This window comes from Macrotis lagotis, chromosome 8, assembly GCF_037893015.1.
Source record: "Macrotis lagotis isolate mMagLag1 chromosome 8, bilby.v1.9.chrom.fasta, whole genome shotgun sequence".
In the NCBI taxonomy this organism is placed as follows: domain Eukaryota; kingdom Metazoa; phylum Chordata; class Mammalia; order Peramelemorphia; family Peramelidae; genus Macrotis; species Macrotis lagotis.
The window spans coordinates 154,635,894-154,663,482 of NC_133665.1; the positions used below are offsets into that span (position 1 = coordinate 154,635,894).

The 27,589-nt window shown below is 33.8% G+C and overlaps 1 long non-coding RNA gene across 1 annotated transcript in view; it reads right to left on the reverse strand.

Moving 5' to 3' along the window:
• LOC141495001 (uncharacterized) overlaps window positions 1-24,340 on the reverse strand; it is a 220,940-nt gene extending 196,600 nt beyond the window's left edge. The window contains exon 1 of the long non-coding RNA XR_012470622.1: window positions 24,071-24,340. This is a non-coding gene — a long non-coding RNA (uncharacterized LOC141495001). The remainder of the gene's footprint in view (window positions 1-24,070) is intronic.
• Between the last annotated feature and the right edge of the window lie 3,249 nt (window positions 24,341-27,589).

The window sequence follows — 27,589 nt, forward strand, 5'->3', positions numbered from 1 at the left end:
AATAAGTAGTATCTATTTAAAACTATCAACAAACTATATATGTAATGGGAATAAACTAGGAACATTAGCAATAAGTTCAGAAATGAAACAAAGATGCCCATTATCACCACCACTATTCAGAATAGTGTTAGATAGGTTAATTTTGGCAATAAGAAAAGAAAAAGAATTTGGAGGAATGAAAATTAGCAAGGAGGAATCATAGCTTTCACTCTTTACAGATGATATAATATTATAAATAGGGATACCTAAAAATCAACTTAAAAGAACTACTTGAAATAATTAACAGCTTCGCCAATGTAGCAAGATATAAAATAAGCCCACAAAAATAATCAGCATTTTTATATATGAACAACAAAGCCCAAAGGCAAGAGATGGGATGATAAAGTACATTTAAAGTAACTATAGATACAAAAATTAGGAATCTACCTCCCAAGATAAAACAAAGAATTTAACACAATTATAAAATGCCTTTCACAGAAATAAAATCAGATGCGAACAATTAGAAAATATTAATTGCTCGAGGTTAGGCTGTAAAAATAATAAAAATAACAATTTAGCCAAAATTAAAATATTTAATCAGCGCCATACCAATCAAACTCTCAAAAAACTATTTTCTTGAGCTAGAAAAATAGTAGCAAAAAGTAATCTGCAGCCAAAATAGCAATTATATCAAGGTAATTGATGGGAAAAAACCACAAAGCAAGGAGACTCAACTGTAGCAGTTCTAAAACTGAACTATAAAGTAGCTTTCATCTAAAACATCCTGATACTGGTCAAGAAATAGAGTATTAGGCCACTGGTTTAAAGCAGATACAAAAGGAACCGCCTTAAACAACTATAAAGATTTATTGTTTGAGAAACATAAGACATTAATGTATGGGAAAAGAAAGCACTACTTCCAGAAACTGGTGGGAAAACTGAAAAATAGCATGCCCACACTAGGCATATTCCTACATCTCACACCCTATAACAAAAAAAAAGGTAAAAATGGGTCAGTATTTAGAAAAACAGGGGTGAAGCTAAAGAACAATTAGGAGATAAAGAAATACTCTATCTGTAGGATGAGAAATTTAGTAGCAAAAATGAAATAGAATAATTACACAATCAAAAATGCATGTTTTACTATATTAAATTTAAAATGTTTTTGCACTGATAAAACTAGTAAAAAGTAAAAAGCTGCTAAAAAGCTGACAAGATTAGAAGAAAAACAGAAATTGATAAGAGAAATTGGGAAACAATTTTCATAAGCAGGGTTCTGATAAATGTCTCATTTACAAAATATATCGACAACTGAATAAAACTTATAATACTAAAATTCATTCCTGGGAGGCTGAAGTGCCTTCTCTCTGGTACACTGCCACCCCTCCAAACCTGTGGAACAAAGCCTACTCACTATTTTCCAGTTTACTTTGGGCTGGGGAATTAGCTTACTGGCTCTTTCTGTCTCTTGAAAATTTAGTTAGAGTCATAATTTTAAGGTTTTTGAAATTTTTTGGAGAGAGCTCCTAAGAGAGGGTGTACTCCTCCTGCCATCTTGGCTCCTGGGAACAGTCCCAAGGCACCTGGGAGCACCGACTCCCGGCAGCAGAAGCAGTTTTCTGACCTGCACCCCTGGGAGCACCAAGCATAACTTGAAAGATAGCAGGGAGACTTCTGCATCAGCAAGTGAGAAGCTCAGACAGAGCTCAGCACAGCCCAGATCCCAGGAAACAGGAGCAAGCCCATGGAGCTATCCCAGCAGTGAGCTGCCCAGCAGGAGCCACCCAGGAGCTATGTCCTGAGTGCTCAGCTCATGGAGAGTAAGGGAGTAGTTGAAGATATCGAGGTCTGTCCTCTGTCCCTGGGATAGGACTCTGCACCTTTGATCATATGCAGTCCTTGTTCACAGTCTGGGGCCCCCATAGAGCATGGATATCCCCCCTCACAGCCCCAGGCCAGAGGAGCGAACTTGTCATTCACAGACCAGGAGAGCAGTCAGAGCCTCACATACTGAGGTCCTTGCTGGGTTGTCCCAAAAATGCTCAAAAGCTCAAGAAGCAGGCTGAAATCAGGTGCAGGCTGAAGAAATGAGTAAACAGAAAAAAAGGAACCTGATCATAGATAACTACTTTTGTCCCATGGAGTATCAAAATACTCAATCTGAAGATGAGAAAGTCCAAACCTCTGCATCTAAAGACTCCAAAAAATAAAGAAGTTGGGCTCAGGCTATGACAAAGCACACAAAAAAAAAAGATTTTAAAAATCAATTAAGGGAGATAGAAGAAAATTTGGGAAAAGAAATGAGGAATGGACAAGAATGGTAAATTATGAGGGACTTAATGATGATGAACTGCATGTATTCCTGCATGGAAAGATGATATTGATATTATTCACATGAACCTTCTCATTTAATAAAGCAGGCAGAAAGAGCTTTTATAAATGAAGCACAAGAGAGCTGAATTTGAAGATATAAGGAAAAAATGGAGTCAATGGGTGAAAGGGAAGTGTACTGAGAATAAGAAAAAGGAGAGATAAAATAGGCTAAGATATTTCACATAAAAGATATTTCGCAATGGTATGGGAGGGAGGAAGGTGAGGGGGAATGAGGGAGCCTTCATTCTCATTGAAAATAGCTCAGAGAGTAAACAGCATGCGCACTTAATAGGGTATAGAAATCTAGGGAAAAAAGGAGAGAAGGGGGACAGGGAGAGGGGAGCAGGGGATGTGGGTGATAGAGCAGAGGGCAGATCATAGGAGAAGATAGTCAGATATAACACATTTTCTCTTTTTTACTTTTTGCAAGGTGGTAGGATTGGGTGGCCTGCCCAGGACCACAGGACTGGATGGTTACTGGGTCTCTGGGTTGAGATGTAGGTTTTGGGAATCTTGACCACAGGACCAGTGAGTGCTCTATCGGCTGCACCAGCCAGCTGCCCCACAGCACATTTTTGAAGAGGGACAGAATGAAAGGAGAGAAAATATATATAATAGATGGTAGAGAGGAGGAATGGGTGGAGGGAATTATAATCAGCAATAGCAACTATGCAAAAATATGGAACTAACCTCTATGATGGACTTATGATAATGAAAGTGATCCACTTGAGACAGTTGATAGTATCAGAATAGAGACTGAAACACATTTTTTCCCTTTTTCTTTTACTTTATTTCTCATGAGGTTTTATATTTTTATGGGGAAGGGAGTATTATGTTTACTCTCAAACAAGAACATTTTAGTAATGCGTAAATACATCGAAGAAAATTAAAAATCTGGAAATAGAAAAATCAATCCCAATTGATAAATTTTCAAAGTCTGTAAGTAAAAAGGCAGATTTCAGATGAAGAAATTAAATATATATATATATATATATATATATATACACACACACACACATATATATATATATATATATATATATGTATAGTCATTTGAAAAAGTTTTCCTAATCATTATTGATTTGGAGAAATGCCAATTAAAACATCCTTGGGGTACCACCTCACATCTATCAGAAGGATAAAAAAAGAATGACTAAATGATGACTAAAAAAGGAAATGATCAATGTAGAGAACTTGGGACAACTGGGACATTAATGCATTGTTGGCGCAGTTGTGAACTAATACAAACATTCTGAAGAGCAATTTGGAACTATGCCCAAAGAGCAATAAATCTGATCATATCCTTTGACCCAACAATAACAATAATAGGCCTACAACTAAAAGAAATCATAAAAATGGGAAAATATTCACATGTACAAAAATATTTATAGCAACTCTTTTTGGAGTGACAAAGAATTGGAAACTGAGGAGGTGTCCATTTATTGGGGAATGGCTGAAAAAGTTATGGATATAAATGTTATGGTGTACTATTGTTCTATCAGAAACCAGGAGCAATTGAGCTTTACAGAAGCATGGAAAGAGTTAAATGAACTGATGATGAGGGAAAAGAGAAAAACCAAGAGAACATTGCACACATTACTAAGATTGTGAGTTGATTAACATATATATTCTGAACCCTAATAAATCTTGTATGGACAATATCAACCACATGCAGGGAAAATAAACAAAACAAAAAACAAAGCCATAAAATCTGAATTTATATTTTATTCATTGCTTAAAATAATTGTATTTCATCTCATGGTTTTTTTTTTCTTTCCTTTAGTCCTAATGCCTCTTAGATAAGATGAGTAATATGCAAAATAGAAATGAACATGTACAAAAAACTAGCAAAGCATGCAATTGGAAAAAATAAAATATATTTTTGTTTTAAAAAAATATCATGAAGGTAAACTTAAATCGGCTGAGCAACTAAATTTTGAAAATAGGAGAAATATATAAGACAAATTCATGGGGGGGGCTGGATACAGAAAGGACATTGACTATACATTAGTTTAGCACTTCATTCTAAGTATTACATGCAATGCAATGAATATTGTGACATTCTTTTTTAACTAATTAATGTTTTTTATAATTATAGAAAGAATGCAATCATGTTTCCTGGCATTACTGGATAATAAAAATATACTCTAATATATAAAAATATACTCTAATATATAAAAATATACTCTAATATATAGAGTATTGACAGCCATTCAGGCAGCTAGAATATAGTCAAGAAGATCTATATTCATATCTTCCCTCAGATACTCTTTCTCTGTGGCACCCTAAGTAAGTTATTCAACAGGTTTCTGTCTGTTTCCTCCTCCATATAAAGAAAGTAATAATAATACCTGTCTCACAGGGTTAATATAAAGAAAAAAATGAGATAGTCTTTTTTTTTTGTTTTTGGTTAAGTGACTAGCCCAAGGTCACACAGCTAGGTAATTATTAAGTGTGTGAGACCTAATTTAAGCTCAGGTCCTCCTCAGGACCTGAGGACTGGTGCTCTATCCACTGCGTCATCCAAATGTCCCATGAGATAGTATTTTTAGAGTGCTTTTGCAAAATTTAATGTGCTATGAATTCAAATTCAAAATATGACTTTCAGTAAGTCATTAAATTACTTAGAAATACACACACAGAAACACACACACAATACAGTCCCTTTACACTGTGGTACTCTCATCAATGAGCATTGATAGAGTTTCCTAATTGGATAGCTATCTATGCATATGAAGTCACAAATATGGAACAAAATAAATAATCTTGATAGCAAAGTAATGTTTCAAATTGTTGGTTGCCCTGATTCGCAAGAGATTTTTGTAAAAGAATATGTACATTTAACTATGTTGTGTGGAAAACAACAAAGGCGTAGGTCAATACTAAATAAAAGGTATCAAACTTGTCTAACAGTGATAACAGACTATTCTGGCAGCATTTTGTTGTGTCTTAGCACTTAGGAGCTGACCATGAACTAACATTGCATAAACAATGGAAATATTAATTTAATTTTAATATTGACTTTAATTTTCTAATAACTAAACATTTCAGGGCTCAGATTTTCCTCCTCCAACCTCCAAGCACTGAAAAAAGTGATAATATTTATACTACATAATTCAAATTGACATTGTAAATTTAAAATGAGAATATGTATTTTATATTATATATATGGAAGCTCTTTCTAATGTCTGGACCCAACCTATGTGAGCTGTTCCATGATCAGTATAAAATAATAATAATAACTAAATGATTAGGAATGTATTAAATGATTAAACTCCTAAAATATAAGTGACTTGGAGTTAATACCTGATTATTAAATCATATCTGTCCATCTGTCTACCTATACATATATATATACATAAATATTGCTATGTACAATTAACACAATTGTGCAAAAGTTAATTAGAAAAAGCTCAGCCCCCAATCTTTCTCTATTGTGTCTTCTTTGACAGTTTCAAAAGTATGGAATTCTATTAAAAAATAATGTCTGTTTTTTAATATAAATCATCATCATTTCATATTTATCCCTGATTAGCAAGAAATTTTGAGAAAGGATATGCATATATAGCTATCTTTTTTGGACAAGGACAAAGTTATAGGTCAATACTAAACAAAAAGAATGAAGCTTGAATAGGAGGGACTACAGATTACTTTTGCTGCATTCTGTTGAATCTTAGCACTTACTACTGCATACACAATAGAAATATTATATAATTTGAATATTTTCTTTAATTTTATAATAACTATCAAGCTACTTTTTTTCTTTTGTCTACCTAACCCCAAACTCTAGGAGGTAGAAAAGAAAGAAAGAAGAAAGAAAGAAAATAAGAAAATAAAAACGAAAGAAAGAAAGAAAGGAAGGAAGGAAGGAAGGAAGGAAGGAAGGAAGGAAGGAAGGAAGGAAGGAGGGTGAGATGCAAGGAGGGAGGGAGTAAGGAAGAAAAGATGGAAAGAAGGAAGGTGGAGATAGTAAGAGAAAAAGAAAGGAAAAGAGAGAAACGATAGTCTAATATGCACAATGAAATATTTCACACATGTTAAAGGTAAGAATTTTCTTTGCTAAGAGAATTACAATCAAGAATCAACTATGCAGCAAAACTGAACATCCTTTTTCAGGGGAAAAAGATGGACATTCAATTAAACAGGGAATTTTCAAGCTTTCCTGTTGAAAGGACCAGGGCTGAACAGAAAGTTTGATCTTCAAGTACAGGACTCAGGTGAAGTATAGAGGGAGTGAATGAGAAGGACTACTATGAGGAACTTAATGAGGTTGAACTGTGGGAAGAAGATACTGATAACTCACATGAACTTTCTAAATCATTAGGACAATTAGAAGGAGTAAATACAGATAAGGCACAGGAGAGAAATGAATATAAAGGTATAATATATTATAAAGATGGAGTTAATGGGCAAGAAATGAATGCACTGGGAGAAAGAGAAAGGAAAGTTGGAATGGTCTAAGTCACATAAAAGAGACAAGAAAAATTTTTTGCAATGGAGTGGAAAGGGGAAGATGGGGGGGTGAGTGAGCCTTTACTCACATCAGAAGTGGCTCAGAGAAGAAATAACATACACATTCAATAGAAATCTATCTTACCCTAAAGGAAAATAGGAGAAGAAAGAGATGGGAAAAGGGACAGGGAGAGGAGAAAAGGTATGTAGGTGATAGAAAACAGAAGATTTTGGGAAAGGGTAGTCAAACACAATTTTGTGTGGGGACAGGGTGAAAGGAGAGAGAGAGAGAGAGAGAGAGAGAGAGAGAGAGAATTGAATAAATGAGAGTGGGAAGGAAGAAATACAGGGAAATACATCTAGCAATAGCAATTGTGGGGAAAAATATTGAAGCAATTTTTTCTGATGGATATATATTTAATATCGTTATCCATCCCAAAGACAGAATTCATGGTATCTGAACTCAGACTGAAGCATATTTTTTTCTCTCTCACTTTATTTTTCTTAAGATTTTTCTTTATTGGGGGAGAGGATATGTTTACTTTTACAGGACTATTCTGGTAATGTGAAAAAAAATAAATTTAAAAATATTTTCCTTCAAAAAAAGTTTCCTTTGCTTGATTATACTAGTATTTGATAAAATTTGCAAACTTATGTTCACAATTTCTAATACAGAGTAGACACTTTACAGATGTTTGTTTTCTTCCTTCCTTCTTTTTTAATACACCATATTTAGAGATTACTACAATAGAGCCATGGAAAGGAATATAACAGATAGGCAGTATCTTGTATTTAAAAGGTATCTAGATTTGAAGAAAAAAGGCCTGAGTTTGAATTTCAGATTTGTCTTTTATTAGTGTTGTTATTCTGGCAAATCATTTAAGTCTTTGGAACTTCTGTGCTCAGATCTTCCTCCTCCAACCTCCAAACCCTGAACCATACACTTCACATAGATATAGAAAGTAAAAATAAGAATATACATGAGAAAGCTCTTTATAAAGCCTTGTCTCAAACAATATGAGATGTTTCATTATGAGTATAAACACAATATATGTGAGGTTAACTGATGTTTTAAATTCTTTTGGTGGGTCACTGATGCACTATTTTTTCTTCACGTTCTTTACCATTTTTAAACTGTTGTTTTCTTAGCTTTATGAGTATTTATTGTTTATCATAGAGGCAGCTAAGTGGCATAGTGAATAGGGCACCAGTCCAGGAGTCAGGAGAACCTGCGTTCAAATTTGACCTCCAGACACTTAATAATTGCCTGTGTGAACTTGGGCAAGTAACTTAACCCCATTGCCTTAAATGAATATTTTTAAAATGTCTATTATAACTATAAAGTTAGATTGAAACTGCATCTAATATGCTTTAAATTTCAGAGGAGTTTATATTTGATCCTAGAGTGAATAAGCAATAGTAGCAAGGTTCTGTGTATACAAAAGACAAAAATGGTATTTATTGTCCTCAAAGAACTTATAATCCATCTAGAAGACATTACATTATACAAATAAACATGTATAAATAAAGGAAAATGGATGTCCAGAAAAAATAATAAAGAATAGGATTAAGAGTTCCTGAGGCTAATCACAGAGTAGGTAATTCATGAGGTAACCCTCAAAGTTCACTCTGCAGAGTGAGAAGCTTATGCATTTCAAGAATGGGGAGCAGTCTTTGGAAAGATAGGAACAAAGGAGATGGATCCATTTGCCTAGATTAAGTAAGTAGACAAGATTGTCTAGTGTACAGATTCATGCAGTACAGAATGAAATTAGAATCAATTTGGATAAAAAAAATCTGGAATCAGATTGCAAAGGACTTATTTAAGAAATAGAAGATTCAGCATTTTAACCTAGGGTATATATTCTTAATTTAACAATTCTGGAATACTCCTATATGGTCTGTTGATAGGCATCACTAAGCCCAGAACTTGACTTGCAAAATACATATTGTGCTATTCATGCTCCATCCTTTTGTTATATTAGATTTCTTAGAACCCCACTGACTACAGCATACTAATATTATCCATGGGGTCTTACTGGCAAAGATATTGGAGTAATTTCCTTCTCCATAGGATTAAAGGAAACAGAGATTATGTGAATCATGCAAGGTCATACTGTTAGTAACTGTCTGATTCAAAATTTGAACTCATTTTTAAAAATAGTACTTTGTCCTATTTTAATAACATGTAAAAACAACTTTTAGCATTCATTTTCTTTCATTTTGAGTTCCATTTTGATAGTAAACAATTAAGTGATGTCTAAAATTATAGAATCATAAAACACATTTCCATATGAGCCATCTTGTGAAAATAAACAAACCAGAAAAATGAAAAAAAATTGAAAAATAATATTTGGTAGTTTGCATTCAGACCACACAGACCACACCATTTCTTTCTCTGAAGATAGATAACATTTTTTATCAGCAGTCCATTGGAAGTACCTTAGATCATTTTATGTTGAGAATAACTGTTATTCACTGTTGATCATCACACAATATTGCTGTCACTATACAGGTTATATTCATTTCACTTTGTAATTCTTCTTGCAAGTCTCTATTGTTCTTTTTTTTTTTAAAGCAGCCTGCTCACTATTACTTGTAAAATGTAAAATTCAAATACCACAATATACTACCATTCCCCAATTGATAGGAATCCCCTCAATTTCCAATTCTTTGCCAACATAAAAAAGAATTAATCCACATTTTTAATATGAATTCATCCTTTTCCATTTTTTAAAAAAATCTGTTGGGAGACAGACCCAGTAATGATATTATTGGGTCCAAGGGTAAGCTTCATTTTATAGTTCTTTGGGTATAGTTCCAAATTGCTTTCCAGAATGGTTGCATCATGAACTTTGTATTTTCTGAGTCCAAGATCAATACTTTTTCCAATGAACCATCTAATTGCTTCTACATATAAGCAAACATTCATGAACTCATAATAAATACATATATTGATGTGTCTGTGTGTGTATGTATACAAATACATGTATATGTATATATTTCACTATATTTCTTTTGATGATTTATTTAATGAATTTGAAAATATTATCATGAGAATGAATCAATACATTTCACCAGGCTACCAAATGACTCCCTGATCCCCCCAAAAAATCAAGAATCTGTGACCTAAAAGCAATGAGAATCAATAAAGTTTCTATAGAACTGGACTTTAGAAATTCAAGATTGTTCAAAACTAGCCAGAATATATGAAAAAAACCATTAATGATCACAAATAGCTTAATTTCTCTTACCAGTGGTAAGAGTATATATAATTAGAAAATACTTCTTTGTGGCAAAAAATAAAACTCAGTGCAAGAATTTGTAAACTTCCATTTCTTATTCTTCTTATGAAAACTAAATTTATGCATCCTAGAGATTTACAATTTTTTGTTACACTGTCATTTATTAGTCTCTTAATAAATACTTATTGATTGAATTATATGGAGAACTATGATTTCAGCAAAAAATAAAAATGACCACAGGTAAAATAGAATACAGCTGAAATCCAAGGAACTCTCATTTAAGGTATCTTTGGAAGAAAAAAGATTAATTTCAGTAAAACCACAATTACATTGAACCAAAGGGAAGAAGTTCAAAATCTATTTGTTTTATCATATTTAAATTTTAGATTGATGAAAAACTTTGAAAGTTTATATGTTTCTTAATAAAGATTGCAGATTCTTAATGCCTTCTGAATCACAAATATAACTTCCTCAGAATAGGTTCAGTGTTAATTTTTTATACCTAGAATTCTCTCCAAAAGACAATGAGGAACTTATACCTGTTATATAAGAAATCTCTGAATCAAAATGTTTATTGTAACTTAAATTGACAAAGGCAGCATTATCTAATGAAAAGAGAATCAGGTTTAGAATGAGGAAGATGGGTTAAAATTTTGTCTTTGACACTCACTATATACGTGACTCTAATGAGTCATTTAACCTCTCAAACACAAGTAATCCCTTGCAATTTCATAGTTTACAGAAAGGGTTGCAATTTAGGTTACTGGGGGTCTCCCAAGTAGGCAAATGCTTCTAAAATTTGTTTATCCAAATCATTTGTATTTCTCTTCACTCAACTGTTTTGAATACATCAAACTTTTCTAGAAATACAATTTCTAAATGACTTTTCCCCCAGGATTTCTATGGTTTCATTGAGCTTCATGATTTTGATGATGGGAAAATGCTCTCAGGAAGAGGGGAGGTTTTAAGGATAGGGTTCATTCTAAGTGAAAAATTTACAGAAAGATCATCTGACCCCAGAGGTAAGGAAGGCTTAGACCTTAATTCTCAACCCATGTGGTTTCATCCACATAGAGCTGAAGTCATATTGGTAGTTACAAACTGGGAAAGAAGTAGTCAAGTTAAAAAAGAAAGGAAAGGAGAACAAAAACTTGGATAAACATAAATCTAGCCATATGGATCTGGAACTCTATTGCTCCAACCACAGCCAGACCATGGAGACTTTGGCGAGAGAGAGGAATAAAGCAGAATTCCCATCTATTAGGAGATAAAACAAGTAAGAGAGATCAGTAGAAGCTCTCTCAAACACTTTTCCAGTGGGTAAGGAAAAGAGTGATTTAACCTGCTTCCAGGTATTCTCCAATGTGTGTGAATGGCCAAGGAATGGCTAGGACAGTATTCATTGGCCATGAGTGGCACTGTACATAAAACAATACCACATGCTAGGTGTTGTCCTGCCCCAAAGGGCATGGCCAAAAGTCCAACATGGCTTAAGAACTGGAGTATGAGTGGACAATGCCCTCATAGTAGAGAAAAGTCAGATTACAGCATCTCTGTTCTCTATTTCACTTTCACTGGCATATTTTTCCTTCATTAGATGCTGATTTGTGATGAGTGATTCTTGTCATCTCTAGTCATAGATGCCCCCACCAGTGAAACTAATATTTGCATGGTAGTAGAAGTGTGTATGTAATGTCCCATACACATTTAAGGCTTTCAGCTGTAAGCAGTAGTCTTGTTCACTTTCCCCTAACACAGGAATGTATTTCCTCTCATCATCACCAGGGAATATCTCCATGAGAGAAGATAGAACAAGATTGAAGCCACAATGTACACATCAAGAACAATATTATGAGATGAGCAACTATCAGATGAACACTTCACAAAAATTATCTCTTATGTATCTCTTTCTCTTAATCCTAATTCCTCAGACCAAAAATTACTAATTTCTAAATATGTTTAACAAAATATTTATGTACAGTACTAACCTGACTAATGCCTGATGGGGGTGGTGGGAAGGGAGAGTGGAGGGAAATTTTGTAACTTGGAAATATGCATGTACAAATGGCTGAAAATTAATTAATTATTAGAAAAAAGAATGACGCCACAAGCAAGGTAAACTTGCATTTCAATATTTTTTCTTTTAGGTTTTGGCAAGGCAATGGGGTTAAGTGGCTTTCCCAAGGCCACATAGCTGGGTAATTATTAAGTGTCTGAGGCCAGGCTGGATTTGAACTCAGGTAATACTGACTCCAGGGTGCTGGTGCTCTATCCACTGTGCAACCTAGCCACCCCTAAACGTGTACAATATCTTGACAGGAAAATATATATATATATATATATATATATATATATATATATATATATATATATATACAGGAAATATTCTTCTGATCAAGTAAAAAGTAGAGAGATTTTTGACAATTCAACATTTTTATAGTGTCATTGCAAAGGAATTGTTTGTAATCCACATAAAACTAAATATGAATGTTTTGCATAGAAATGGTCTGGAAATGTGATGAGTTTCCAACCTTTGAACATTTCAGACTTGGAGCTGATACTCAGTTAGTTATGTTCGGTCAAATAGCATCTGTGTTTTCACAAGCTTGAAGAGGCCCATCAAAGTTTCCAGTGTTACAAACCCCCCTTTTCTCAGGAAACTTCTGTTCACACCTAGATCCCGGTAAACTGTTCTGTACATTTGATTCTGCAAAAGTTTCTTTTATTCAGCTATTTTTAACTTTAAAACAAACAAGTAGAAACTATTCAGAAAATTAGAGGAGTGAACTTAGTCTCTAATCATCTCATCTCTCCATTTGCAGACTGAAGATAGTCAAGATAAATGAGGGGAATTATCTTCTCTTGCTAAGAGCTCTATTCAAAACAAGTGAAATAAATCCATGTCCTTTGCTAAATTAACCCCCAGAAAGCTATCTTCCACATTCCTGCATTCTACCAACTCATGCTTAAAAATGTGAAAGTCATTGAAGAAGTCCATTAGAAATGCTTTTATTTTTGTTTTGTTTTTTAAATAAGTAAGAAAACCTAGTTAAATGAGAATTCCTACATTTGCACAGGTCTTAAATAAAATCACTGCTGCTTATTTGCTGTTTCTAGTAAGGTAATATAGATCTGATGCTAGAAGAGGCTTTTGAAAACATTTAACAATAATGATATTGTTATTTATTTTTATTATGCCTTTACTGGCCTTTATTGTGCTTTATAGTTTTACAAAGAACTTTATATGAATACCATTTGAATCTCTTAACAACCTTGTAACATTGGTGTTACTATTTTTTTCCCCAATTTACAGCTGAGGAAATTAGAGATAAGAGAGGCTAAATGACTTGCCCAAGATTGCAAGCTTGAATATGCGTGGATGAGAATTCAAACTGAAGTCTCCCTGAATACAAGTCCTTCCTTTTATCCACAATGCTACCTGCTTTGAGTCATTTGTTTTTAAAATGGAAAAAAAAAAGTGAGAAATGGATTAGCTTCTAATTTCTAAGACAGGGATATTTCAATTGACCTATGTTATTTCCTTCATGGGGCTGGTATTCCATTTCAGTTCAAATCAAATGACCAAACATTGAGTTAGCGTCAACCATGTAGAAACATTGAGCTAGGGACTCAAGAGACTGTGCAACCAAACACAGTGTGAGTCTCTTTGTGTGTAGAGAAAGAGGGACAGAATGAGAAAGAGAGAGAGAGATGGACAGAACTAGAAAAAGTAAAACTTAGGTGTTTCTCCTTATTACAGACAGACATTCTGCATCATCAAGCTGTGTGTTTGTTTGTATGTGTGTGGATGTGTATATCTACATCTGATATACAGAAATACAAATATATATGTAAACTGCATGACAATCTACCCCTATTATATAAATATAAAACTATATATATATAACTATATATATATGTATATATATATATATATATATATATATATATATATATAATAGTTCACTTGTATGTAGCATATACAAGAATATATGTGTGTTTGTGAGTCTCTGTGAATTGGAAATTATTTCAGACTATCTTTTTTGCCTCTTTTTTTTCCCCAGCACTTAATAAAATGAATGACACATTAGACGTATTTAATCAATGTTGACTAAAGTATACATAAAATTGCATGTATGCATATATGTGGGGGCCTCATGTCCATAGGTATGCTTGCCTATGCATATTCATGGATCATTATATTTAATCTAACTCTGGCAAAAAGTACATTTTTATCACCAACCTAAGACTCTTTTTATTTAATATTCTCAAAGGCTTTGCTTCATTCAACCTCCAGAAATTATATTTTGAAAATGTTTAGGTTTTTTCTTTTTTCTTTAAAAATATCTAGATATATGTGAATATATATGTCTATACACACATACAGGCATTCTTACTTTTCTATATGTTACTTCTCTCTTTATAATTTAGAATATAAACTTCTTCAGGGAATTAAAATTTCTTCTCTGCTCTTTTCTTCCCTTTCCCTTTCCCTTTCTTTTCTTTTTTTCCTTTTCTTTTTAAAACTTGTCCTTACCACAACACTGAATAGCAAACACTTCAAACATGTTTATTGAATGAATAATTGATTATTTTATTCATTTTCATATGACTGGCTCATAGTTCAACAATAGACCTGGAAAACATATCTATCTAAACTGACATGAAATGCATAGCTTTTGATACTCATAGATCACTTCCACACTATAGTGAAAAATCAATAGAGAGTTTCTGAGGAGAAAATGTTATGATTAATCTGATATAATTTTTTTGTATTTGTTTTGCCTAACCTAGGGTTAAAAGAGGCCAAATTATTAACATGCTTTTTAAATTATTCCTGATCTTGATATATATATATATATAATATACTACTTTCTTAAGGAATTTATACAGTTTCAGAAATATCAAAATTATTGTTTGTTCATTTACAGAATAGGTTTTCCTCTTTATTTTTTTAATATATTTTAAAGAGCATCTATAGTATTCCCCTTCCAGGATATAAATTTCTCTTAGAATAAGTCAAGTACTTTTATAAATTTTACTAATTTTTTTTAGACCACAATTCTATTATATAGACTAGTTACAATCTATTTTCATTGCTAATCATTACAAAATGCATCAGTGGACTAGAAAGCAATACAGTTTTCAAGAACTGGTAGAAGTGAAGACCAAGTAAATGTATCAAAAAAATTCACAGACCTAAAATACTTGAATAAATTATATTGGGAATCGGGGAAGTGGAGAGGATAGATGAAAACAAAAGAGCATACAAGAATGGTACAGAGGGGCAACGAGATGGCACTGTGGATAGTCCACCAACCCTGGAGTCTGGAGGAGCTGAGTTCAAATATGTCCTCAAACATTAAGCTGGGCGATCTAGGGCAAGTCACTTAGCAACATTGCCTTAAATGAATTAAATTCAATTGTATGTAAGCATAGTTTTCAATATTTATTTGTGGAAGATTTTGAGTAGCAAATTTTTCTAGCTCCCTCCCTCTTTCCCCCTTTTCAAAAACAGCAAGCAACATGATATATTTATGAACATGTCAAACATATTTCTATATCAGCCATGTTGTGTTAAAACAATCAGAAGAAAGAGGGAAGGGAGAAAAACAAAAGAAAACATGAAAATCATACACATTCCTCTGCATTCAGATTGCATAGACTTTTCGTCTTGATATGGATGACATCTTTCATTAAAAGTCTCTTAGAGTTGCCTTTAATCACGGTTTTGTTGAAGAGAATGAAGTCTATCATAGTTGATTATTTCAAAATGTTACTGTTGTGGACAATGTTTTCCTGGTTATACTGAATTCATTCAGAAACAATTCAGCAAAGTTCATCATTTTTTATATAAGAATCGAATTCAATTATATTTATATACTTCTACTAGTTCAACCATTTTCCAATTGATAGGAATTTCCTAAATTTCCAATTATTTACCACCATGTAAAGAGGTGCTAAAAAGATTTTTGTGCACTTTTTTATGATCTCTTTAGTAAACAGACCTATTAGTGATATTGCTGGATCAATGGGTATACGCAGTTTTATAGCCCTTTGGGCAAAGTTTCAAATTTCTTTCTAGAATAGTAAGACAAGTTCACAATTCCACCATGAGGACATTAGTGTCCCACTTTCCCCATATCCCATCCATTAATCATTTCCCTCTTCAGGCATATTAGTCAATCTGAGAGGTGTGAAGTTTTTTGTTTTGTTTTGTGTTTTTTTTGGGGGGGTTAAGGTTTTTGCAAGGCTATGAGGTTAAGAGGCTTGCCCAAGGACACACAGCTAGGTAATTAAGTATCTGAGGTTGGATTTGAACTCAGGTCCTCCTGATTCCAGTGTCGGTACTCTATCCACTGAGACACCTAGCTGCCCTAGGTGTGAGTTTTAATTAACATTTCTCTTATCAATAGCAATTTAGATCATTTTTTTCATAAATTACAGTTTAATTTTTTAAGCTGAAAACTGCCTGTTCATATACTTTGCCTATCAATTAGGGAATGATGTTTATTCTTATAATATGGCTCATTTCCTGAGCTAAGAAATACTTAGAAATTAGCTTAGAAATAACAACTAGTCAGAAAGAGATGCCTGAAAATTCTTTACTGGCACTGTGTGAAGGATTTGGAGGTTTTTTACACTGTATTATCCATAAGCAGTTGTGGACTTGAGTGTCCGGGGGAAAAAGAAAAGAGTGCTTGTAATCACTTATAAAGGAGGAGAAGGTCTTGTTGTTGGGTGGAGAGGAGCACTAGCACCAGTGACTTCAGTGAAAAAGGAGCCCTTTGTGAATAAAAACTGGACAGAACAGAACAATGACCAAATCTTTCCCCACAACATACCACCTTGGGAGCAGAGCCTTAGAAATAGCAGCACTTTATAGCCTGAAGCTTAGGACAGTGCCTCCTCAGTCCCAGGAGAACAATGCCCAACTAAACAGGAATTTCAAATTCAAGAAATAGGCTGGAAAATTATTAAAGATAAGAACTAGATAGATAGATAGATAGATAGATAGATAGATAGATAGATAGGAGAGGGAGGGAGAGGGAGAGGGAGAGGGAGAGAGAGAGAGAGAGAGAGAGAGAGAGAGAGAGAGAGAGAGAGAGAGAGAGAGAAGGAAAGAGAGAGAGAGAGAGGTGTAGTGCATTATGGCAGGGAAGATCAAGAAACAATTAAATGTGTCAAAGAAAAATGCTAATGAGACCCTAGCCACAAAAGAATTCCTGATAGAGTTAAAGTAAAAAAGATGAATGGTAGAGGAAAACTTAGTGGGAAATGAGATTGAGTGATGCAAGACAGTTATGAAAAGAGAATTAACAGCTTGGTTGAAGAGATAGACAAATATTTCTTTTATTTGTTTGTTTATTTATTGTTAGGTTTTTGCAAGACAGATGGGGTTAAGTGGCTTGTCCAAGGCCACACAGCTAGGGAATTATTAAGTGTCTGAGGCCAGATTTGAACTCAGGTACTCCTGACTCCAGGGCCAGTGCTCTATCCACTGTGCCACCTAGCTGCCCCCCCCACAAATATATTTTTAAAAATAACCTCTTAAAAACTAGAATTGGTCTGTTAAAGAAAGCTTACAAATTCATTGAAAGCTCATAAACTACATTGAAAACCAGGTACACATAAATTCCCTGGATAAAATAACTCATTAAAAATTAGAAATAGACAAATTGAAATTTACAACGCCATGAAACACTAAGTCGTAAACAAAATCAAAAGAAGGAAAAATAAGGAAATATATAAAATATCCCATTAGAAAAATAACTGGCCTGGAATAAAGACTGAGTAAAGTTAATTAAAAAATATATTGGACTACTTGAAATTCATGACCAAAAAGCAGGTGCCTCAATAACATATTTCAAGAAATAGATCTAAAAAAGTAAAATAAAATTGAAAATTACCACCTGCATGAAATTCCAAAATAAAAATTCATTGTAATATTCTAAATAAATTCCAGAGCTCCTAAATCAAGAAGAAAATATTGCAAGCAGCCAAGAATAAGCCCTTTAAATTTTATGAAGCCACAAGATTTAGGAACTTCTACATTAATGGAACCTGGAATGTGATATTCAAGATAACAAACGAACTAGAATTACAATGAGAAATGACCTAACCAGCAAATTTGAGTATTTTCTTCAGGAGAAAATGGATACTAAATGAAAAATTTTCTACTGATTTTTGGAAACGACCTCAACATCCATTCCCTAGTTGATACATTGTCAAAGGATATAAACAAGTAATTTTCAGAAAAAGAAATCCGTGCTATGTATTATCTTTTAAACAAAATGATTTCAGTATCTAATGATTAAAGAAATGCACTATGAACTAACCCTGAGATACCACCTTGAAAGTAAGAAATGACACAAACACGAAGGGAAAAGGAAATATAACTACACTAATGAATTTTTGTTAGAGTTGTGAACTAGTCCAAGCATTCTGGGTAAAAAATTTAGAACTATGCACTGTGTACTGTATCATAGCTCTGTATGGATCCCAAAGACATCAAAGAACCAGAAAAGGATTTATATATGCAAAAAATATTTTAGTAGCTCTTTTTTGTGTTTGTAAAGAATTGGAAATTGTGGCAGCACAATTGTGGGGGGAAATTGTGGGGAATGGATGAATAAGTTGTGGTATGATTGTGATGGAAGACTTGTATGTTAAAAGAAATGATAGGGAGATGATTTCAGGAAAGATAGGGAATAATTATATTAACTGATGCAAAGTGGAGTGAGAAGCATCAGGAGAACTTTGAATATAATGAAACGAATATTGCAATGATGATTAACAATGGAACTTAGGTACTTTGACAAATACAAAGAACTAAGATAAGTCCAAAGCATACATGATGAAAATTGCTATCCTACTCTAGAATGAGAAGTAATGAATTCTGAGTGCAAATTGAAATGTAATTTTCTCATTTTTTAAATTTGTTCTTTCTTTTCTTTATGCAATATGATTTATATGGAAATATATTTTATATTATTTCATATGCAAAATGGGTATCATACTGTTTGCTTTGGAAAAAGGAGTTCATAGACAGTGAAATTGTAGGGAGGGAGAGAATTTGGATCTCAGAAATACAAATAAAAGATATAAAAAATGATTCTTTTTAAAATTTAGAAATTCACTCTCCTGAACTGATATAAGCTGGCTATAGAACACTGCTGAGTAGTATAATCATTCATATCTAGAGTGGATTGATTTGGATCTATTCTATGACTCATCTCTAAGTACATGGTTTTGTGGGGCTATGAAGAATATTATTTTATTGGATCTTCCAGATTGGACATCTCTTTTGAATTCTTGACTTATTAAAATTTGATTTCAAACGGTTTGCATTTATATGACCTTTATGCTTCAGTTATTTCAGTTGTAACCAACAATTTGTTAGTCCATTTGAGATTTTCTATCTGAAACACTAGAGTAGTTTGCTATTTTCTTTTCCAGATATTTTTCCAGATGAGGGGCTAAGATATATAGCATTAAATGACTTGTCTAAAATCACATAGCTAATGTGCTGAGGATGATTTTTAACTAAGAAAGAGGAATTATCTTGATGTCAGTCTAGATAGTCTATCCACTGCACTACCTAGCTATAAAGACTAATAACAAAATACTGTAAAACTTTTTAAGATTCATAAAACATTTTACTTACATTATCTTATTTGACACTCACAAAATTGATGTGAATTAAGCTCTTTTAGAGATGAAGATAATGAAACTCAGAAACTTAAGTGACTATCAGGACTATCAAAAATCTGCCCACTGTGTTAGAGGTTGACGTCAGTGTTATATACCACAGTATATGTCTTTTCTTCTTTCTTGTATTTAACTATCATCTTTAATATAAATGAATTACAAATAAATCTGTGACATCAGTCTCTCTACTGAGGTCCAGTACAGAATCTAACTGCTTGTAATATCCATATGAACATATTTTCGAAATTTGAAACTTCACATGTGCAAAATGTAACTCCTTCTCTCCTCCCATAGATTAGCTTTTCCTAGCTTCTCTACCCCTAGTGTAATATTATTCTTCCATTTGATGTTTTTTCCTTTGTTCTCAAAGAAGATCATGATATCAGGGAAGAGATGCCATGATAAGCCCATGAACTGGATTTCATGAGAGCACAATACTCAATCACCATCCTCACTTTTTCCTCCATAGCAATCTGGGACCAGTGATCAGATCTGAATTAGGATGACTGGAGATGGTCCCGGGTGCAAGGCAAATAGGGTTAAGTGACTTGCCCAAGGTCATAAAACAAGTAAGTATTATGTCTCAGTTCAGATTTGAACTCAAATCCTTCTGACTCCAGGATTACTGCTCTATCCAATGCAATATCTAGCTACCTCTATTTTTGTAGTCATCAAATTTGAGAATACCAGAATCATCGTCAATGTCATCCTTCTTCATAGCTATGATCAGTCTTTTTCTAGGTTTAATTATTTTTACTTCTTCATCATTTCTCACATCTCTCTCTCTACTCTTCTCTCAAAACCCCTTTGAATCTCTTTTTCAGTCTCCTTTTTTCAATCACCATTATAGTTCAGATACACATCATCTTACTGATGCAATACCATCCCAATTTGTCATGTCCTGGACTTAGAATATCCCTTCTCTCCAATCCATCTTATATTCATTAGTTTAAACATTATTTATAGAGTTCATAACTCACCATATCACTATGATGTTCAAGATGCATTAACTTCCAATTCTTTTCAATATAAATTCAAATCCTCTACTTGACATCTCTAGCCCTACACAAACTAACTCTAGCTCATCTTTCTAGGCTTGATTACACATTACTCTTCCATATATACTTTGATGATGATATTTTGTCTTTTCTTTTTGAAGAAGATCTTGATGTCAGGGAGGTGATGCCAAAGCATGCATGTAAATTGAATTTGAGTGCTGTTCCAAGTCACAGACCTCACTTTCTCCTCTACAGTCATCGGAGGCCAATGGTCAGATATGTATCAATACATCCAGAGATGGCACTGGATGCAAGACTATTAGTGTAAAATGACTTGTCCAAGGTCACACAGCTAGTATGTGTCAAGTGTCTAAGACATATTTGAATTCAAGGCCTCCTGACTCCAGGGTGGATACTCTATCTATTGCACCACCCACCACTCTGCACTGTAATCAAACTACCCTATTCCCTACCCCCTCACAGGACAGTCCATGTGCTACCCCAATTTCCCTCATTATTGCTTCTATTAAAGATGGAACTAATAGCATGGATTAATGGGAAAAGGTATGGGCTTCAAGGCTACAAGCCAGTATGAGGTATGAAAATGCCATCTATTTGCTTCAAATCACTCAAACTCTTTAGGTTTTAATTTTCTTCATCTAAACAATATAGATAATAATCTTTCCCTGCCCAACTTAGAACTGTATTAAGATAAATTAGATCTAATTTATAAATACTGGAAGTCTATATAAATGGATTGTTATTACTATTCAGTGTGCTGCTAGAATTTGAAATGTACCAGAGTTTTTGCTTTGATGTTTTTAACTATCATTGAATTTTTGTATGAGATAAATCAAAATAGAATCAGTGAAAAAGATCTATTGCTGTAAATGAGTAGTTGAAAGTCACACTAGATCATGAGAGCAACATGATGGGGAGACTACAAAAAAGCTAAGATCACACATGACCATAGAATTATATATTTAGAACTTCATAGAACTTTAGAAAAATAAGGTGATTTGCAGTGGCACATAATAAATAAATGGAAAAAGTGAGATTTGAACCTACAGCTCTCATTCCAAATACATTCTTTTTATGATGACTTCAACTGTTTATAGAATTAGCTCCTGAAAGATTCAATTTTTCCTTTGTTTCTCCAGAGGGAAGGACCATAATCAGTGAGAAGAAATTCCAGGTAATACAATCTATGCATACTGACTCATAATTTAAGCATTTTATCCATATAGGATATTTTCCAATCATACCTTGCAAGCCACCTTTCAGATATGACATGGAAGAGATTATTTTCACTAACTAGAACTTAAGTAGACATTGAAGTCCCTTCCAAATATGGAAATTTGAGATCATGAAATCCCAAAATACAACTCTTGTACCACTGATACGAAAACAACTTTAACGAGTGAAGATACACATAAGATAAAATCAAGAGCATAGTAGTCTGAAATAAGACAAATGCTTTTTTGTAAGCAACTCCTTCTTCAGTGTGTTTATCTCTGAAGTGAAGTAGATATATGTTTAAATCCTCTTTGACTCTAAATATATGATTCTATGATTCTCTCTATCTCCTGCCCAGTACTACTAAGTTAATATGCAAATTACCGCCAATCTTTTCATTAGACAAATGCAGTTTGGAACTATTTATAGTTCTTTTACAATGCATTTTGATCTTTCTCTTAAGACTCTAGAATCAATCCAAAATTAGAGCGAAGTTGCATAGTTCAACACATTGACAAAAGAATAGCATAAACCTCTTTTCATTAAAACATCATAATGGGAACTGTAAATAAAAACCCTTTCATACTTCACTAGAAATGAAAAGAGATAGCAATGTATTAGAGTGTTCCGTAAATGATGTGTCTCTTTGTTAGGATTTGATGTTATGCATTTATATAACCTTATATAAAAGTTTGGAGGCTTAGTCATTGAAAATCCCTAGAACAAGCTGCCATGAAGAATTACTAACAAGTTATTGAAATATCAAAGGCAAAGTGACTTTGAATGGATGATGATACAGTATACTAATCTTGTCACTGGATTTTCAGAATTGATATTTATGTGTGAGTGTATAGACAGGAATGTATATAGTGTGTGTTTATGTGTGGGAGGAGATGCTTAACATTCTCCATGAAAAAATGCAGAGCAGGCCAACTTTGTAAAATCTTCGAGGACAAAAGATAATAAACAAAACCATCAGATAAATAGGAATTGTTCAGAATAGCAATTCCATATTCAACATATGGTTCCTTTGTACAAATAGCTTTGAAAACACAGCTACCAAAGACAAAATGATGAGTATTATGTTTTCCAAATTCTTTGCAATTTAACTCTCTCTCTCTCTCTCTCTCTCTCTCTCTCTCTCTCTCTCTCTCTCTCTCTCCATCCCTCCAAATCTATTTAATTATTTCAAGACTGTTTCAGAGAGGACAAAATCTGGATGCTAATATTTAAACATCAGCCATTTGACTTAGAGATGCAAGATATATATGCAAACCAATCTTCCAAAAATGCCCACTGGTGACAGAGAGCACCATTAACAAAATGGAGTGTATGAGGCTTATTTGAAAGTTCTAAAAAAGTTTAGGTCTCACACCATAAACTTCAGAAACTTTTCCAAACTATTACTGGTTCCTAAATGCCGATGGTCTTAAAAGCAATAAATAGCAAAGACACCTCCTAACACTAGGGAAGATGCCAAAAGAATGAAGCCATTTTTTTTCTCAGTTTATTTTATTCCCTCCACCTAGGCCCTGAGCACCCTCCCACTACACAGTCACTTTTTAATTCTCTTCTATATCATCCATCCACCACCCCTGATCTCTTATAAAAGAAACCAGTGTCTCATTCCACTCCCTTCTCTCCCATTTCAGAAGGGTATAAAGCCAGAGATGAATTCCAGAATTAGCACTGTCATCTCCTGCCTTAACCATCACTTTCATTGCTACTGAGAACTGAGAATGGACTAGGGGGAAAAAAATGATATAAACCTGAAGTGTCTCTTTCTCTGATTTTCATCTCACCTCCCCTGAATGCATACCAACCTACCTGCCTACCTCCATGCATCCAAACATACCTACATGCATGCATGCATGTATATGTGCACATACATTTGAATATATCCCCTCAATTTTAAATCTCAGGAATTTTTCAAGGCAGCATAAATAAAACAGTGCCTTATTTTTTTCCCATCCTCTACCTGTTCTGCTAATACACACACACACACTGAAAGGTAAAGCAAAGACAGCTTGGCCAGCATTATTCACATTGCAGCAGACAGCACAATTTTGTACTTACAGATCTGAACAGGGGAAATGTCTCAGGATCTTTACAATTCTCTGCAGAACTCTCTTTTCCGCTCTCAGCAAGCCTCGCTGTTCATCCAGGCAGAACCGAGCCGTCTGGAATGTCTATGCAGCTGGGAGATAATGGAACTCTTTCCCAGCTGGGATTACAAGCCTTTTATCCACTGAGCATCGCGTGGTCCTTGCCTGGTCTTAACTAGGGGAACGCACTGGCAGCTTACTGCATTCCTGACGGGACCCACACAATTAGTGTGGGGACCATCCAGGCATGCTCCCGGCAGAAAGAATCGGACCTGAAATGCTCCTTTCCCTTTAGAAATTAGCTGCATTGCCATTAGCCTTCTTGCAGACTGAAAGAGCAACAAAACAGCATCTATAGCATGGCTATCGCAGATTTAAATGCTTTCCCCTTCATTCTTTTCCTGGCTTGGGTCATCAGAAGAGCTCCTTTATAAAGGGGGGAGGGCAAGCTAACTAGCTAGAAGGTTACAAACAGAAAGGGCATCAGTTTCTTTTATTTAAACTTTTGGTTTCTTAATAATTCCATTCATACCAGAGATTTAGGCAGAATAGCATCTCTTCAGATATAGGTACTATTCTTTTATTTTTCCTTTATTTCAGAGGCACTATTCTAATGTAGGTTCTTATGGAAGCATTCCAGTCAATCTCTTGAACCTGAATTGTTCTGAAGAGAACTGAAAAAAACAGAAAGACCCTGATGCCCTGTTCCTAAATCCCTATTTAATTGTCCTCTTAACATTTCTTTATTACTTTTATGGCATGTTCACCTGGGGGAAAAAAGACTTCAAAGCAGCTTACAGAGTTAAGGGATTATAACTACTTTGAATGAACATAGAAGAGCCTATAATATTTTTTTCTTCTTAAAGGAACATCCCTCTAATTCATTGCCCTGTGTGACCTTGGGCAAGTCACTTAACCCTGATTTCCCCACATCCAGGGCCATCTCCAGTCCTCCTGATTTATATCTAGCCATTGGACCCAGATGGTTCTGGAGGAGAAAGTGGGATTGGTGTCTGTCCAGCAGCCCCTCACTCCAATCCAATCCATGTGCTTGTCATGGCACCATATGATGTCATGGTCTTCTTCATGATCAAAGGACAAACATCAGCCAATAGAGAAGTATGCTGGATGTTTACAAAATACTTCCTCTAAGATTCAAAGTATGCAAAACAATGAGTTGAGTGACCATTTATGATCAAAATAATGCCACTGGCATTATTGTATTTATTCATTAGTTTGTTTAATTTTATTTTGAGCTTAATCACCAAATAAAAAAGCACATATATTTTGCAAATGTAATATTCATATGCATTCTATTTAAGTAGAACAGAAAAAATGTTACATACAATTGTTGACCTTTACTTTCAACAGCTTTAGTTATTATTTTTATTTTTAAAGTTTAAAATATGTTTAAACTTTAGCATTCAAAGCTATCATGCTTAGTTAAGCTTCTTTCTCAGTCACTGGTTTTAAAAGGATTAACTTGGGATAATAGGAAGCAGAAAAGAAGTATGGGAAAGCATTCATCTATAACTTAAGAGAAAAAATAAAAAAATAGAATTATTTCCATATTTATAACTATTGAACAAAAAATGAGACATAACATCCTTCATTAATAAATTTAAAGACAAATTTATCTCCTTATGTCTCTAAGGTTATCTCATTTCGTCCAATCATTTCCATTCAATAATGTATATCTTTTACTTTGTTTTCTATAATACTACTATGACCAAAACATCATCAAATATAGCAATGAATCATTTTCCCCCATTGACACTAGATCATGGAATCATATGATTTTTTTGTTTAACTTATATTTGAAAAATGTATCCTGTCTTTAGCATCATCAAAAAAGTTTATTTTTGCTTAAAAAACCTCCATTGAGAGGGAACCCACTGCATCCCAAGACAGTTCATTCTACTTTTGGGTAAATCTATTTTTGTAATTTTTCCATCACTTTATGCAGTCCTGTTCAATATGGTCTACCATAACTACTCTAATCCATTCTAAACATGACAAACCTGCAGATTGGAAGATGGTTATCATGTCATCATTGAGCCTTCACTTCCCTTTACTTCAAAATTCAAATTTGACAATCCCTTAACATACTTTCAGTTTGGTAAAATCAATGCTTTTCATTGTTCAGTCTGCTTTCTTCTGGATATCCTCTAATTGATCAGTATCATTCCTAAACTGTGATGCCCAAAATTCAACATAATAGGCCAAATTTAAGTTGATCATGATAGAATAACATGGAACTATTTCCTTAATCATAAGTAAATTGCAGCAAAATGTTATTGTATCTAATCAATCACACAGCTAGTAAGCAACAAAATCAGAAATACAGAATTCAATTGGAGTGTGTTTCCCCATTCAATACACTGCAATCCTTCTATAGCTATAAAGATTAGCATTACCTGAAGTTTCAAAGAAGAAAAATTAATCCCTTGACTTTTCCCATTGCTGAAAGAGTTCCATTATTTACCTTAGTATAGTCTTCCATCCTCCTTTCCCCACCATCATCACTAACAACTATAACAAATATTTAATAGACATTCTAGTATTAGACTACCACTGCCACTTCTTATCTTCCTTTTTTTTTTGCAAGGCAAATGGGGTTAAGTGGCTTGCCCAAGGCCACACAGCTAGGTAATTATTAAGTGTCTGAGACAACATTTGAACTCAGGTACTCCTGACTCCAGGGTTGGTCCTCTATCCACTGTGCCACCTAGCCGCCCCACTTCTTATCTTCTAATGGTCTTCCATAACTGACTTTCTACTTTGTGACTGTTGCCCTTTAGATCATTTTTTTTTAACATTCACCAACTACCTTATTAGACTCTTAGGTTTCATGTGAACAGTAGTTATTTCTCACTTTTATTTTCTCCACAATGATTATATCTGTAAAGTGTAATGAGGGCAATTATAATGAATACTTATATAATGCTTTTGTAAATATGTAAAACTGTATATATTTATACAACATGTATATGTGAATATGTCCCTGCATATTTATGTTTCATATACATATATAATGTATGTGCATTTATTTCAGGCATTTAATTTGTATATAATCTTACCTGTATTACCTCATTTGACATCACAACAGACTCATGAGATAGGTACTACAGTTATACTCTCTGAACCATTTGTTTATAACCTACAAGATGATATGCATAAAGATGATACAAAAGGACAATTTCCAGTTGTTGCTTAGGGTCTCCAAAATCTCCTGTTCACAGAGGAATTTATACTAAATGAATTAAGCAAAAGAAAAAAAACTATCTTTAAAACTTCTTTGGTGAAATCCAAATTAGGTCCAAAGGACTAAAAAAAAAAAAATTGGTCCAGATATTCAGCTACAGTTGGAAGGATAATTCACTGAAAACATTATTCAGCAGTGTATGCATTTTAAGCATACAAAACACAAAGATTATAAACAGGAGGAAGAGATTAGTTGAATTCCTCTTGTAGACTTAAAATACATTCA